General features: G+C 40.8%; 1 protein-coding gene across 2 annotated transcripts in view; it reads left to right on the top strand.

Moving 5' to 3' along the window:
• The window catches only part of AKAIN1 (A-kinase anchor inhibitor 1), a 54,432-nt gene that overhangs the window by 35,783 nt on the left and 2,805 nt on the right, over nucleotides 1–15,844 (top strand). The window lies entirely within an intron of this gene.

The following is a 15,844-nucleotide window of genomic DNA, read 5'->3' as shown; positions in this document are numbered from 1 at the left end:
CAATCCTCCAGGACATGGGCCAAGAGAGCAGTCGGAGCAGCAGGATTTCTAGCTTGCTCAGAATCCTTACCTAGGGGACCAGAAGAGTGAGATCCATCTTTCCTAGCTCTGGCTTCCTGATTTCTGGAGTTTTCTTTCTAAGAGAAGATTCTAGTAAATAGGCCAGGTGAGAAAATGTGGCTACGCAACTGTATCATTTGTTATTTTCACTGATTTTGACCTAAGTCCTTATAATCTCTTTAACAGTATATAGACTCAAGTTAGCCCTTTTACACATAAATCCTTCTCTTCTCAGTATCCATTACAGTATCAATTGTTTTTGGTCTGTGGTACATACGTCTCTCAGATCTCCCAAAAACCTTGAAGAGCTCCGTCTTTTATTACTGTTTCCTTCATTTGCATGTGGCTATTAGCAAACAAATCCAGCAATCTATGAAAAGAGTAATAGATCACACCTGAGTGAGTTTATCCAAAGAATTAAAGATTGGTTAGCATTAGAAAATTGGCCAGGGTGCTTTGCAATATTAATAAATTCAGTGAGATTAAATAATACGTTTATCTCAGTGGATGTGAGAAAACATTTGACAAAATTTGATAGGCATTTCTAATTAAAAATAATTCTTAGGCAGCAAGAAATAAAAGGGAAATTCTTACACTGACAAATGGGACCTGCCAAAAGCTCCAGAAAATATCACACTTAATATTGGGATAGCAAAATCTTTTCCTTTGAGATTAAGAACAATATAGGAACACCACTCTTTTTCAGTCTTTTAATAGAGGCTCCAACCAGCATAGAAAGGTGAATAAATAAGTAAATAAATAAATAAATAGAAGGTGGAGAAATTGAAAGGAAGACAGCAAGTTGTCATCATTGGGAGATGCAATCATTGTATATGGAGGTTTCAACAGATTATTAGAATTAAGAGAAGTTGGTGAGTTTTCTGAATTTAAAATCAATAATTAACATAAAAGATTTATTTCATTTCTATACATTAACAATCAACACTTAGAAAATACAATTTAAAGAAAAATATAATTTACTATGATGTGAAGTACCTTGGAATAAATTTAACAAAAGATGTACAATACCTTTGTAAACATAATTTTTTTTAATTAAAGGAGATCTAAATAAATAGAGAGATACACTATGGACATGGAGCAGAAGAACAAAATATGGAAAGATCTAATTTTCCCAAGTGAAGCCAGTGAAGCCCCATGGAACTATGGAGTCCCAGCCAAAATCCCAACAGGTTTTTAAAGTTTTTGAACGTAATATTTTGATTGCCAAATTTACATAGGAATTCAAAGGGCCAAGATTAGCTAAGATATTATTCAATAAAAATAATAAAATGGAGAGACTTGCTGTTTCAGATATTAAGGCTTATAAAGTACTAGTATTTAAGACAGAGAAATGGGTGCAAGTCAAGTAGTTCAATGGAAAAGAATAAATAATTTAAAAACAGCCCCCCACATATATGGATACTTGGTTTATAATGAAGGAGCCATGGCAGGTCAGTAGGGAAAGGCCAAACGTCTCAAAACATAATTCTGTGGCAATTCACTATTCATATGAAAATACAGGAAATCAGGTCCTTACCTCACACCATGCACAAAAATCAATTCCAACTGGATTAAAGTCCCAAATGTAAAATCAAAATTGCAAAGTTTTCAAAAAACAATGGAGGAGAACAATTTCGTGAGCTCAGGACAGAGAGCTCAAGACCACAACAAATTATTAACAAGAAATTAATTAAAAAAACAGATTTGATTACATTAAACTTCTGTTCATTAAGAGAAACACAGAGGTTCTTTTTTTGAGCCACAAAGAGGGCCATAGAAGTATCTGCTGCACATATAATTGACAAGGAATATATATAAAAAAGTAAGAAAAAGGAAAACAACCCAGTAGAAAAATGGGCACATAACTTAAATGGGTACCTCATAAAAAGGGGAATCGTCATCATAAATCAATCTCTGAATAGATGTTCAACCTCATTAGTTATCTGGGAAATGCAAATAAAATCCATGAAATATAATTGCATGCTTACCAGGTTGAAACTTTAAAAATGATGACACATACTAGGTATTGGTTAGAATTTTGAACAATGAGAGGGTTCCTTGCTGAGGAGAGTGCAAATTTGCAGACCTCCTTCGGATAACAGGTTGGCAATACTTAGCGAATTTGAGCATGCTTATTATTCTCTACAATGCAGACGACTACTCCTATTTCTAGATTCCGGAAGTTCCTGCACATGTGTAGGCAAGGCCAAGAATGTTAGAATCATTCATAACAGCTAAAAAACTGGAATCAAGCCAAATTCTGTTACTGATGGAATGGAAACATTTTGGTCTATTCATTAAATGGGGCACTATATAGAAGTAAAAATGATCAAACCACAGATACAGACAACAATATAAATTTGTGACAAAATATTAAAGAAAATCATGGAAATGATTGTGAGAAAATTCTGGAGATGGTTTATCTTTTGCTGGAGTAAGGGGACACGATTGGAGAGCAGCACTCGGGTGGCGTCTAGGATCTGGCCAATGCCTAGTTCTTAAATTGAGTGGTGGCTAAACAGACAGACCAACTAACAAATTATGTTAGAAGAGTTTGTGGCTGAAGAACTTAATGTTTCATGAAAAAATAAGATGAATTGAAAAAATGCAGATGTTATTTTCAGTAAATAAGGCAAAAATGACAGCACAATGACAGTGTTGTCATTGTAAGTTCTTGCATCTTAAACTAGTCAGTTATTATGTCTTCTATAATTAATTTCTATTTTACCATAGTTTGCTTGCTAGAAACTTTTAAGCCACTATCTACAATTTCAGTTAGATAACATGTAATTTAATTTTATTTGAAGGTGGCTAATTTGCATCCTCAAAGGTACTGTTTCACTTTTCCTCCCTTCCTCTAATTCTTCTTACCTCCCTTTCTTCTTGTCTTCATTTCTGGTTCTCAGACCAAAAGCTCAATACATTTGACTTGGAGTTTTTGAATGTGACAGCCGAGGCTCCCTGAGACACAGGGTGAAACACGTGATGTTAATTTCCTGTCACACAGTTCTAACAAATACTTCTAAAGTCTGGGTTTGTTTTTCTTCGGCTTCTTTTTTTCTTCTGAAATATCACTGGAAAAAAAAAAAAGACGTAAAACATCTGATCTTGTTCTTCGCTTCCTTTTCTATTTCCAGCCACCTGTTCTCTCTTTCTAATTAACCCCAACACAGTAAAAAGAGCCAAGATTCTCATTCTTATGGTTATAAAAAAAAAAAAAGGTATAATAAAAGAAAAGCCACGTATACTAGGATAAGGGGAACTCATGGCTGGACCAAGATTTTTCTATTTCTTTATCCTATTTGTAGGTGAACAATGTTGACTCGTATTCTCATTTATCTGCTTCAAAATTAATCAGAAGTTTTCACCTGTATTTTGTAGTTTAGGTGTGAGAAAACCAAGGCTTGTTCAGGTGAACTCAAAAAGGCCCTGAAATGGGATTCAAACCCAGTGCCCCTAAGACAAGGGCTTTCTCAGCACAGGCTCATGACTACAGAGCCTCAGAGTGTTGGCAGGACTTGGTTCATTACATACCAATGTGTGCAGGGTTCGGGAAGTTTATAAGCTTGAGGAGAATGTTGTCATGGCAAATGGTTGACCAACAGGAACAAAATCATCTGGGAACATCACTGGACCCAACTGAAATGAGCTTATTTTCACACTTGTTTGTTCTGTAGTGTTTGAAACCAAATGGAGGGCGTGGAGAACTGACCCCCTTAGAAGTTTGCAGGCATGCAAAGGGAAGAGGAGGAGGGAGAAAACAAGAAGCTAGGAGATGGCAGAGATGAACTGGGTGTAAGATTTTGAAACTGCTAATTGGCCTAGCCATATGTGGCCTGGAAATTGGAGCAGCCTTTCTAATATTCACACTCTAGTGTGTTTTCTGCACCTTCTCTCATGCAGAGGGGCTGAGCTGGCACCAAAGGAGTGTCTCCTCAGCTGCTTCCTCTTGTGCCTTAACTCTCACTGCAGCGAATCAGCAAAACATAGCAAAGGAGACCAAGAGCAGAAAATTAATGGGAGCAGAGAAAATGGGGGAAGAAAGAACAGACTGGAAAACAGTGACTTTCACAGCCACTCATTGAACCATACTTACAGATTGTGCATACACAGGGGACAATGTTGAATGAGAACAAAGGGGGTCATCCCCTTGAGAGCAGATGCTGTAGGGGACACAGGCTGCAACAACCTTGTGAGGACGTGCCATTATTGTGCCCATTTTAGAGGTGAGGAAGCTGACTTGTTCAAGGTCCCACAGTAAGTTGTAACAGAGCTGGGTGTGGTGTCTCACACCTGTAATCCCAGTGCTTTGGGAAGTGGAAGCAGGAGGATCACTTGAGGCTAGGAGTTTGAGACCAGCCTGGGCAACATAGTGAGACCCCCATCTCTGCAAAAAGATTAAAAATTAAAAAAATTAGCTGGTGGTAGTAGCATGCACCTGTAGTCCCAGCTACTCGGGAGGCTGAGGTGGGAGTTCAAGGCTGCAGTGAGCCATTATCATGCCACTGCACTCCAGCCTGGGTGACAGAGTGAGGCACCATCTTTAAAAAAATTTCAATGATTTAAAAAAAAGTTTCTAAGTCAAAATTTTTTAAGAAAACAAAGTAAGTGGTAACGAGTCATGCATACACTCATGACTAGATTTTATCTTTGATGAATTGAGTACAGAGTCATAGATAGAAAAGTCCACATCTGCTAAGTGAGAGGAGGGGTGAGGGCATGAGGCTGCACAAGAGACAGGGACTGGTCACGCAGGGCCCTGGGGCCCATGGTAAGAGGTTGAGTTTTCTTTCCAAATGCAATGGGAGACCAAGGAAGAGTTGTGTGCAGGTGCATGACAGATTGGATTTACATTTTTAAAAAGTTACTCCAGCTGCTGTTTGAGACAGTGGAGCAAATGGAAGCACGACAAGAAGTGAGGGGATACATTTATCTATTTTCCATTTTGTGCAGAGAAGGAAATAATCTTTGGGCTCTGTGTCTGGACACCAGCTCCTTGCTTTCCTTCCTTATCCTGAAGACGGAAGCTGCAGCAGGAAGGTGTCATGGAAAGAACTCTGGCCCAGGGTGTGGAGCACACAGATCTAATCCCATGTGTGACTCCAAACAATATTCTGAGCCTCCAGTTTTCCACTTAAAAAAATAGAATTGATACTTCATCTTGGTTAATCATTTCACATCTTAACATATTTCATGATACTTAAAAATTGTAAAAACTCTTAGTTATCACATTGTTCCTGAAGGTGAAAACTCAGCCTGCCTTATGCAAACATAGTGATGTTGGATATTTAATTAATGTTTATGACTGACATTTAGGAGAGGCCAGAAATTGAGGATAGCTGGAGGAAGGCTTCTAGTTTCACACCATGCCCTGTCCCCTACCCCCATTACAGCCTTGAAAATTCATCATTAGGAATTAGTTTACAACATCTGCCTGCTTTTTATTGCTCCTTCTAATGCCTCCAGCCTGGTGTGAGAGCAAGAAAGACCCCTAGCCCATGGAGCTGCTTTAAAGCACAGCTATGTCTTATTTGCCTCTCAAAGTTTCTGCAGTCGGAATACACTGTCTTACATAACTCCTGCAATTTTTCAAAAGTACTGAATATGGAGGTTGCTGTGATTAATAGTATTAATCATCTAAAAGCATTACTGAATTCATAGCCTCTTCTTGTCATTGTGTCATGAAGGGATATGGGAAATATTTTGACATTACAAAGGAATCATCTTCAAAAGGTTGGGAGCTGTTCTTTCAAGGAGAGTAGGAAGGATTTTACTTTATGGCAGAGGATAATTTTCCTCTGGTTAGCCCCCTGAGATTCTCGCTCTATATTCACTTCCTCCAGGGACTAAATATTACTTCTGAGAGATTATTTAGTTAAATTCTAGACTTGCACTTTCTGATGACTTGTCACATCTGGGAATTTGATTCCTTCTTTGGCAGAGAAATGGTGATTGTGAAGATTGCGCTGTTTATTTCAGGGAGAACACTGGCATACAGTGGGGATGTTTTTTTGTTTGTTTTTGAAGATTCCTTTAACATCACTCATAGTGCTCATATTGGTTCCCTCCCTCCTTCTTTCCCAGGAAGGGAAAGCATGTCCTCACCATGCCTGGGAACTGAGCATCTTTGGTTAAATATTTAAGAGATCTAGTGATACGGTCCAGTAATTCTTATCTGAGTGGGGACAAGAAATCTCTGGACTCCATTTCCAGCTGCTTCAGAACTCTTGGGAGGACAAATCTATAAATGGCCTAATAAGAGTTTTTGTTGTCAAAAAGTGCTGTGGATGTACTAGTTACTCTAAGTATGTTTGATAAAATAAAAACAGCCCTTGTCTCGTGAGTCAAGGATTTTCCCTATCTTCTTACCTCCAATGTCCTGGTCCCCCAGGAGGCCACCACTAGGACATAGCAGAGGCTATGGAAGGTCCTGCAGTGGGGAAGAAAGTATGCAAGCCTCTGGCTTCCAAAATTTGCCTTGCATTCTATTAGGACCTTGGTACTGTGGCTTCCTTTAGCACATGAGATCACACAGTGTCTACTTTTGCTGCCCCTATAAATAGCAGACTCCTGCATCTGGGAGTCATGAGTTCGGGCCAGCCTGGTGGTTTGGTGGCTCTGGATTGCTTTTCCTGAACTTTCTGTTTGTCAGCTGATGCGGTTCATACATTTGGAAGGGAGAGCTTGTTTCTCATAGAGGGCTACAGCCTGCAGGGCAGCCATTCTGATGGGCTGGGCAGTGTAGCCGCGGATGAGAGGCCAGAAACAGCCACTTTCGGGGAGGGGCACAGGGAACAGGAATTCTGGCTGAGCAGGCCAGATATACATATTCAATAAGTTACAGGAAGAGTCATGAATATTTATGAAAAGAGAAACTTACGCATGCGCAATTGACATTCATACCTCTCCTGGGTCCCGAGTTCAAAATACAACCGAGTTAGCATGAGCCCAGGGTGGAGTTTTCAGCCCCCTGACCTCAAAAGATGAAGCACAGGATGCAAAAGCCTCACTGCACAGCCTGCATAGACTCACGGGAGCCACTCCATGGTCGATGGTCTCTTATCCCAAAGGAAGGCTGGCCTGTGCAGTGGCTCGCACCTGTAATCTCAATACTTTGGGAGGCTGAGGTGGGCGGATCACTTGAGCCCAGGAGTTCGAGACTAGCCTGGGCAATGATGGGATGGGAAGTGGGACAGGCCTTGTTATACCTCCTCCTTTGCCAACCCCGTTAGGCTTTCTTCCCTAAGGGCTAAACAGAAACCAGCCCTGTGGTGTGGCAAGACACTATCTCTACAAAAAATACAAAAAATTAGCTGGGCGTGGTGGCGGGCGCCTGTAGTCCCAGCTAGTTGGGAGGCTGAGGTGGGAGAATTGCTTGAGCCCAGGAGGTTGAGGCTGCAGTGAGCCAAGCTAGCACCACTGAACTCCAGCCTGGATGACAGGAGGAATGCTAGTTGGTTGTTTTGTTGAAACATAAAAGGGAGGGGCAGCATCAGTTGAGTGATTGACATCAGGCAGAGTCTCTTGAGAGGGCTAGTTTCTGTTTAACCGTTAGGGAAGAAAGCCTAAAGGGGATGGCGAGGGAGGAGATAGAACAAGGCATGTCCCACCTCCCATCCCATCAGGGTCCAGAACTCAATTTCCCAGGTTACTTTGAGGTCGCCTTGGCCAAGAAGGGGTCTGTTCAGTTGGTTGGGGGAGGCTTAAGATTTCATTCTTATTTCTCATTTCATAGATTTTCTAGAGTTCCTACTGACTGCAAGAAAGGAGAAACTCTTGGGAGGAGTTTGATTTCTGAGTCTCTTGGGGGTAAAAGGAGGAAAACCTACATTTCTGCTGAATTTTGCAGAAATGTATGTGGTGGTCAGAACAGCCTTTTAAGTCTCTCTGAACTCATAACACAGTCTTGGTTGTTATCTACGTGCTCAGAAAAAGGAAATATTTAAAGGATTTCCAAGACAGTATTTTCGTAAGCATTCTCTGTGCCTCTACCTCCAGTGAAAAGTCTTTTTCCAAGTGTGTGTTTCCCTGGTGAAAACCACTTATTTTAATGTATCCCAATTTGTCCAATTTTTTCTTTATGGTTATTGCTTTTTGTGTCCCGTTTAAGAAATCTTTATCCACTCTCAGGTCACAAAGATATTCTTCTAAAAGCTTGATTGCTTTACTTATTATAAATTTTTTTTTTATTTTTCATAGAGATGAGGGTCTCACAGTATTACTTAGGCTGGTCTCGAACTCCCAGACTCAAGTGATCCTCCCGCCCCAGCCTCCCAAAGTGCTAGGCTTCCAGATGTGAAGCAGTTTTAAGTTCACAGCAAAACTAAGCAGAAGGTACAGAGATTTCTTATACGCCCCCTTCCCCCACACACTCACAGCCTCCCCCTTTCTACATCCCCCACAGAGTGGTGCATTTGTTAGTTAAACCTGCACTGACACATCATAATTACCCAAACTCCACAGTTCATATTAAGGTTTACTCTTGGTGTTGTACATTCTATGGGTTTGGACAAATATGCAATGACGTGTCCATCATTATAGTATCTATCATACAGAGTTGTTTCACTGTCCTAAAAATCCTCTGTGCTCCAAATTATTTTACTTTTTAGATCTAGATATGAAATCCATTTGGAAATTTTTTGTGTATAGTATGAAGTAGTCACTTTCATTATTTTTCTATATGAATAACTACTTGGCCAAGCCCTAAAGACTGAAAATACTGTCCTTTCCCTACTATACAACACTGTCATGTTTTCCATACATCAGGTGTTCCATATATCTGTGTGGTTGTTTCTGGACTCTTTAATGTACTGATCAATTTTTGTATCCCTGTATTATTATCACACTTTCTTAATTGACATAGCTTTGTAACTGGTATTAATAGCTGGTAAATTAGGTCCATCTTATTCCTTGTTTTGTTATTTTTCTTTCCTTCAAAATTAACTTTGCCTTTTCCTGGCCAAAATAACTCAATAAGCATCTTGATTCCTAGAGTAAAATTGTCTTTTCCTTTTCAAGTTTTATTGGCACCATTTTTATGGCTTCTCTAAGGAATTACAATCCAGTAATATTATATCATTTAAATTATGTTCTAAAATAATTCAGCAGCTCTGCACATAAAAGCTTTCCATGACCCTGTTAGTCAACCAGCCACTTGTCTGCCCTGCCCTTTAAGGCCAGGGAAAGAATTCGCTTCCTTTTCTCCTTGGCCTTTCCAAAGTCCATCTGTGTTTCAAGGCCTTCTCCAAATCTTGCATATTCTTGCCTTAATTATGTAACTCTCCTCAGACTACTGAAGCTATGCTGGGTGGCACAGATATGAGGATACATGGCTGCTTTACTCTCAGAAAAAGGCTCTGATACCTCCCCAGGACCCCAGGCCCAGGCTGGCCTCCTTTCTTCAGTGCCGTCGCCTGTCTCCCTCCCTGGTGGGCACCAGCCACTCAGGCTGCCTTCAGTTCCTCTCCAGCCCTGCTGTTGTTACACAGATCAGGGATTTGCCACTCAGGGGTGGATCTTTTGCCTTGAGTGTTCTTGCCTTATTGCTCCCAGCACCTTCCTTTTATCAGCTAATTTTCACTAATCCTTAAGTCCCCTCTCTGGACATCTTTCCCTGACACCTAAACTAGATGAGTTCCCTTTGTGGTATTGTAATCATAAGAGGTTCATTGTCTGATGCACAAAGCAAGTCAATATGTGGAGACACTGGGTTGCAACAGAGGAAAAAAGGTTTAATCATAGAGTTGCTGACCAGGAGATGGGAGGAAATCTCAAATCTGTCTACCCAAGGAGATTGGGGCTATGGATTTTAAGGGTGTGGAGTGGGCTGAAGTGTGTGGAGATAGTTGATTGGTTGACGAGTGCAGGGTGAAGTCATGGGACAGGAGGATGAAGATGTTGCATTCTCATACCGATCCTTTTCCTCTGTGTGGGTTGACATCAGCTTTTTTGGTAGAATTTGGGTTTTGAAAAACTTCTTAAGTGATCCTTAAACAAAAACCTCATTATTGTAATGTCAGCTATCCTGTCTATAGGAACAATGGGATGCACTGGCAGTATCTAGTGTTGAGTGACTTTCAGCATCAAGTAAGCGGGCCAGAGCTCAGCCTGACTGATACTTAATTATAACTGTATTTCTGTCCAGAGCCTGGCATTCAATTCCTGTCAACCTTGTGGGGATGGTTTCAGTATGCTCGCCATGCTCCCTTCATAGCTCATGTCATAGCTCTCAATTATAAACCCATTTGATTAGCTGGTTAACATCTGACTCTTCTAGATTGTAAGCTCACACAGGGCAGGGGCTATGACTGTTCTGCTCAACAGTTTAGTCTCCAATACCTAGCCTAGTGTTTGTCATGTAGTAAGTGCTTTGTAATTCTTTTATGAATGAATGTATGTATGAATGAAACAGTTTGGCCTAGTGGCCTATGTTATCCTCCATAGTACCATACATGTAGGTCCTCCATAAATATCTTTCTGATTCATGTCATTTTGTTGTCTAGGACATTTTAATAAAGAACTCCATATAATTTATAAGAGTAGCTGGCTACATTATGACATAATGTGGCTGGCCATTGTAGGTAGAGTCAGAGATGATTCTTAATTCCATGTATCTGATTTGATAAGGGTGGTGGTGGTAATAGACAGTATCACTCAAATATGACTTAGAAATGTCCTATGCCTGCTGATAGCTGTCTTGCTTTCTGCATCTCAAATCTACCTAAAATGCTTCTGATTTGGTTATGGTGCATAGGGGAATAGCATGCTCAGTTGGGCTAGCAGCAAGCTGGAAACTCAGGGGCTGTGGCTTTTCATTGCTGGGAACTCACATAACTTTAGCTTGCTTGGTAGCAAAGCAGGGCTCCTGGGTTTGCTTTATTTGCAGTTGGTGTAGATGAGTGAGATTTAACATCTGGTCCTTCATGGAAAATTCCTGTAGTTCCAGAGCTGGAAGAAAAAAACTATCATTCTATTATTAAAGGGCCCCGAATTAGTTCTTGTTCTCTGTGTTCCATGTGCTCGTCATTGATAAATGATCATACTATCTTTGCAGTCTCAAGCAATCAGAAGGGGAGATAAAATAACTGCTCCCTGGTTGCCAGCAGCAGCCCTGTGTATTAGAGTGTGTGTGCAGGGAGTGGTGCTGGAGTCCTGTCTTGCCTTGGGAGGGACTTCTGTAATTTGCATAGTTAGTGAGTCAGTGGGGAGAGATGAGAGATAGAGATGCCATTTGTGATACAACATCTGGCGCCCTATCTGTGCAATCTAGAAAAACATCACTAACCAGATTCTGCCTCAAAATGGAACACTGACCTTTTCCAAAACCTGCCTCAGTGGAATATAACAGGGCTAATGTAAAAGAAGTAAATGACACCTAGGTTTTTGGGGGAAAATTGATGTAAGTTTTTATCAGGAGGGTCATCCAATGGTCATTAGAAGCACAATTTTAATGGTTATACATAAGAAATTAGACCAATTATTAACCATATTGCAATTGAGCTCCTTAGACACCTTCCACTGGAGAGGCATGAATGGGTTATGGGGCAGAAAGTTCTGAGGGGCGTGGTGGGGAGCTGTAGAGCTCACAGCGGTCTGTGGAAGGCCGGATCCTCATGGAGGAGCACTGGGTGATCACAGAGAAGCAGGACCATGTGGATGCCTGGGGATGAGGAGAGGCAAGTAACGATCCGAGGTGGAAAGACACTGAAGACAAATTAAGTTACACCACATTCTCAATTTTGGCTTATTTATATTGGGCATTTAAGAGTTTATAGCCAATTAAATCAATTCCTCATTTTTTTATGAAACACGAAATTGATGTTGTAAATGCTAATTAGGCTGGAGGATGTTTTCATCATTTAAAACTAGGCAACAGTCTGCCTACGACGCTAAGTGATTCATTACATTGAAGTGAATTCAGTGCATATAAGTCAATGGTGAGACTCGGAGGATTTGAGTGGCTGGACCTGCCTTCTGTTGGTTGTAGTGTACTTCCTCACATGGTACTTGTATTATTATAAGAGACTCCATCAGGAGTTCCTCAAATATCTTGTCCTTACAAGTGAATGCCACAGGAACACCAGGAGGTATGAGTGTGATGCCGCACAAAGACTAACCTGTGAACACCTGCTCTCCAGGATGCTTTGCCAAGGCAATGGGGCTAAGTGGTTCCTTCCTCCTAAGTAGCTGTGTTCCCACCTCTTGATCCGAACTTTTTGGCCACAGCAAAATGGGCCAGAATAAACCTTGTTATTCAACCTACGGCTGGCTTAAGAAGTGGCCTGGAGCCTGGTGTGGTGGAGTGTGCCTGTAGTTCCAGGTACTTGGGAGTCTGAGGCTGGAAGATTGCTTGAGCCCAGGAGTTTGAGACCAAGCTGGTCAACACAGTGAGACCCCATCAGAAAAAAACAAAAACAAAAGCAAAAAAACACTGCCTGGTATAAAAGTGCTGCTTTATAAGGATAATGGTGATATGGTGAGTCTATTAGCCTCTCTCTCTCAGGAATTTCAACTGAAGATATGGCAAAGGTCAGTCAGTTGCAAGAACATTTGCCAGGACCTTAGCTGGAATGACCTCAGGGAAGGAGATATGTACAGTCATGAAGCAATGCACATTGTGAATATGCAGAAATAAGAATGAGTGAATGCGTAAAGTCAGAGAGACTCCAGAAGAAGCGGAGAGGTGCTTGGTTGGTAGCAGCAGATGGAGAGGTGAGGCTCGCTCATGGCAGAGGATAACCTAGGTGGTGCAGTAACTGGAGCTATACTGGATTTTTCCAGTTTCTGAGTTGTAATATGAAGCTCAGCTGAACAGTTCCTGGACACTTGGCTATGGCATTTGTATATCTATTTTCATGGTTCCCTCCCCTCTACCATAGCTTAAGGTAATGGAAGAGAATATTATTCCTCGCATACCAAACAGCCTAACACACAAGTAATATGTGTGCTTTGCGCAGCTTTTTATTTTGCATGAATTGTCTGTTAAGTGCTCTGGGTGGCTTTTCCCCCCACCTTAATCCCTCTCTTTCTCTGCTCCAGCCTTCGCTGCTCTCGTTATCCCACAACCTCCACTGCAGGTAGATAAATATGACCTAAAACGAAGTGGTAATGAGGGCAGTGAGAGTTAACACGCATCTAGTTTGGCTAAGATAGTCTTTCTAGGAGCAAGCCTAAACCTTTTGAAATTGTTTTTGTTTGTCCTCACACTTACACACTATATAGTGGTAGTAGACAGAGCAACCTGGGTTTCACATTTGTCCTGCTGCAAGTATATACTGCATTCTCCCTTTTCAATGTAGCCTTGGCTTTGCTTGGAAGTAATTTTTTGAACTCCTTAATGGCTTATTTGTTTTAGCATTAGAACCTTCTTGAATTTTATTTTTATTTATTTTACTTTTTTTTTGTGACAGAGTCTCACTCTATCAACCAGGCTGGAATGCAATGGCATGATCTCAGCTCACTGCAACCTCTGCCTCCCAGGTTCAAGTGATTCTTGTGCCTCAACCTCCCAAACAGCTGGGACTACATGTGCTTGCCACCACGCCAGACTAATTTTTTTGTGTTTTAGCAGAGATGGGGTTTCGCCATGTTGGCCAGGCTGGTCTCAAACTCCTGAGCTCAAATGATTCGCCCACGTCGGCCTCCCAAAGTGCTGGGATTACAGCTGTGAGTCACTGCACCTGGCCCCTCCTTGAATTTCAGAAAGACATATGGCTGCCCAGCCTATGAATGTATTTCCTAGCCTCCCACATGGCTAAGCGTGGCCATGTAATTAAGTTTCCCTCAATGGAATATCAGAAGAGTGATGTTTGCAACCTTTATGACAATTCTTTAAAAAGAAATTGCTTGCCCTCCATTTTCTCTTTTGCTCTCTTTTGGTCCCACATGGGATATTGGTTAACCAGCTTCACTCAGGTAAATGAGGGCAATATTATAATAAAGGTCAGAGCAGTAAGATGTAAGGAAGTTAGAGTCCTTAGATAACCCATGCAGCAGAGCTACTTACATACTGGAGTACCTCTGAACTGTTACACGAGAGAGCAATGAATTTCTCTTGTGTGAGCTGTCCTATTTTTGAGTTTCTCGGTTACAACAGCTTAGACTATTCCCTAACACACAATGGTGGACACTTACAAATGCTTACTATGTATTAGGGACCACACTGACTGCTGAATACGCTTTATGTCAGTTAATTCTCCAACAACCATCCTAAATTAATGACACTTGCCCATTTTACAGATGTGCAAACAGGCTTACCGAGGTGAAGTATCTTACCCAAGATTGCATGAATGCAAGTGGTACAAAGGACTTGAAATCTCTGAAGTGATTCAAAACATATATTCTTGATAGCTATGCCTTCATGACTCTTCATATAGAAAAATTTCTATTCTTCTTGGCCATTTCACAGCTTCAGTCTATTGCAATTCATGCCTCCAGACTCCTCTGCTCAGTTTGGTGTAGATTGATCATTTTATCCTGTTTTTAAAAATATTGTTCTTTGCTCCCAATAGGTTTATCTTGCTTTGTTCACTAGATTGCAAATCCCTCAATGGATGGATAAAAATGCTCAATAAATGAAGATTGTATGTCTTCATGGATAAGAACTGTCTGGTCTTCCAGAATTACTTAATATTATCTTTTGTGATGTTTCCTCTTAGGTGTATAAATTCTGTTGTTAATTAATCAACCCCAGTGAACGTCATCCCTCCAATTTTAAATACATCTTCATGGTAGTGAGCATATTTATGTAGAGGAAATATCCAAAAAGATGATTTTAAATAAGAAATGATGTCCATTCTGTTTACCACTATAAAGATAAATAGATGGGATTTAGGGTTTTCCAGATTGCACTTCAACCAAATGGTAGATTCATGATCAGTCTACCATGTATGAGTTAGTATTACATCGGCTGCACAATAAAAAAAAATACAAAAGAGCAGTTGCCTTAAACAAGGCATATTACTTTTTTCTAACATAAAAAGAGGCCTGGAGGTGGGCATCTGAGAACTGATATGGTGGCTTCTTGGTCATTGGATCCCAAGCTCCTTCTTTTCCTTCTGAAATCCCTGAAAACAGTTTGTATTCTAATGGTTCTAATGGCTCTGGTCCTTGTAATAACTATCAGGCCAGAGTTGCAGGCAATAGGATGGGGAGAGGACAAAAGACCTTTATCTGACTTTACCCTTCTACATGCCTTTTCCAGAATTTTTAGTAAATGAACTTCCACTTCCACCACAGAACTTAGCTATACCTAGTTACATAACTACTCAAATAAAATTAAGATTTTGTTTTTAACTAAGAAAGAAAGCAGAGAATCAGTGCTGGGTAGACTGCCTTGCCTTCTAATTAGAAAGTTCCCACCATTCCAGATTGGGGGTTGACAAACTGGCCCATGGGCCAAATCTGGCCTGTGGCCTGTTTTTTTGTAAATAAAGTTTTATTGAATGAAAGCCATATGCACTCATCCATAGCTGATTTCATGCTACAACAGCAGAGTTGAGTAGTTGTTCCAGAAATTGTATGACCCATGAACTTAGACTATCTCCTATCTCATTCTTTAAAGAAAAGTTTGCCAATCCCTGCTGTAGATCACCAGGCGGGGAGGGGGGCAGGTTCTGATGAAAATGTTTGCCAATGACTGCTCTAGATCACAGTGGGCAGCTTCAGATAGTTTCAATGGTTGTGATCCTATTATAGGGGCAAAGTTGACCTTGATATGGATTCAGTCATCATCTATTCTCCAGCCCCAGTGAGGTTATATACACTAGGCATGTATTTGGGTGCA

The sequence above is a fragment of the Nomascus leucogenys genome, chromosome 4 (genome assembly GCF_006542625.1).
Source record: "Nomascus leucogenys isolate Asia chromosome 4, Asia_NLE_v1, whole genome shotgun sequence".
Lineage (NCBI taxonomy): Eukaryota > Metazoa > Chordata > Mammalia > Primates > Hylobatidae > Nomascus > Nomascus leucogenys.
Note: the sequence above shows the minus strand (reverse complement) of the source record. Positions and strands in the feature narration are given on the sequence as shown.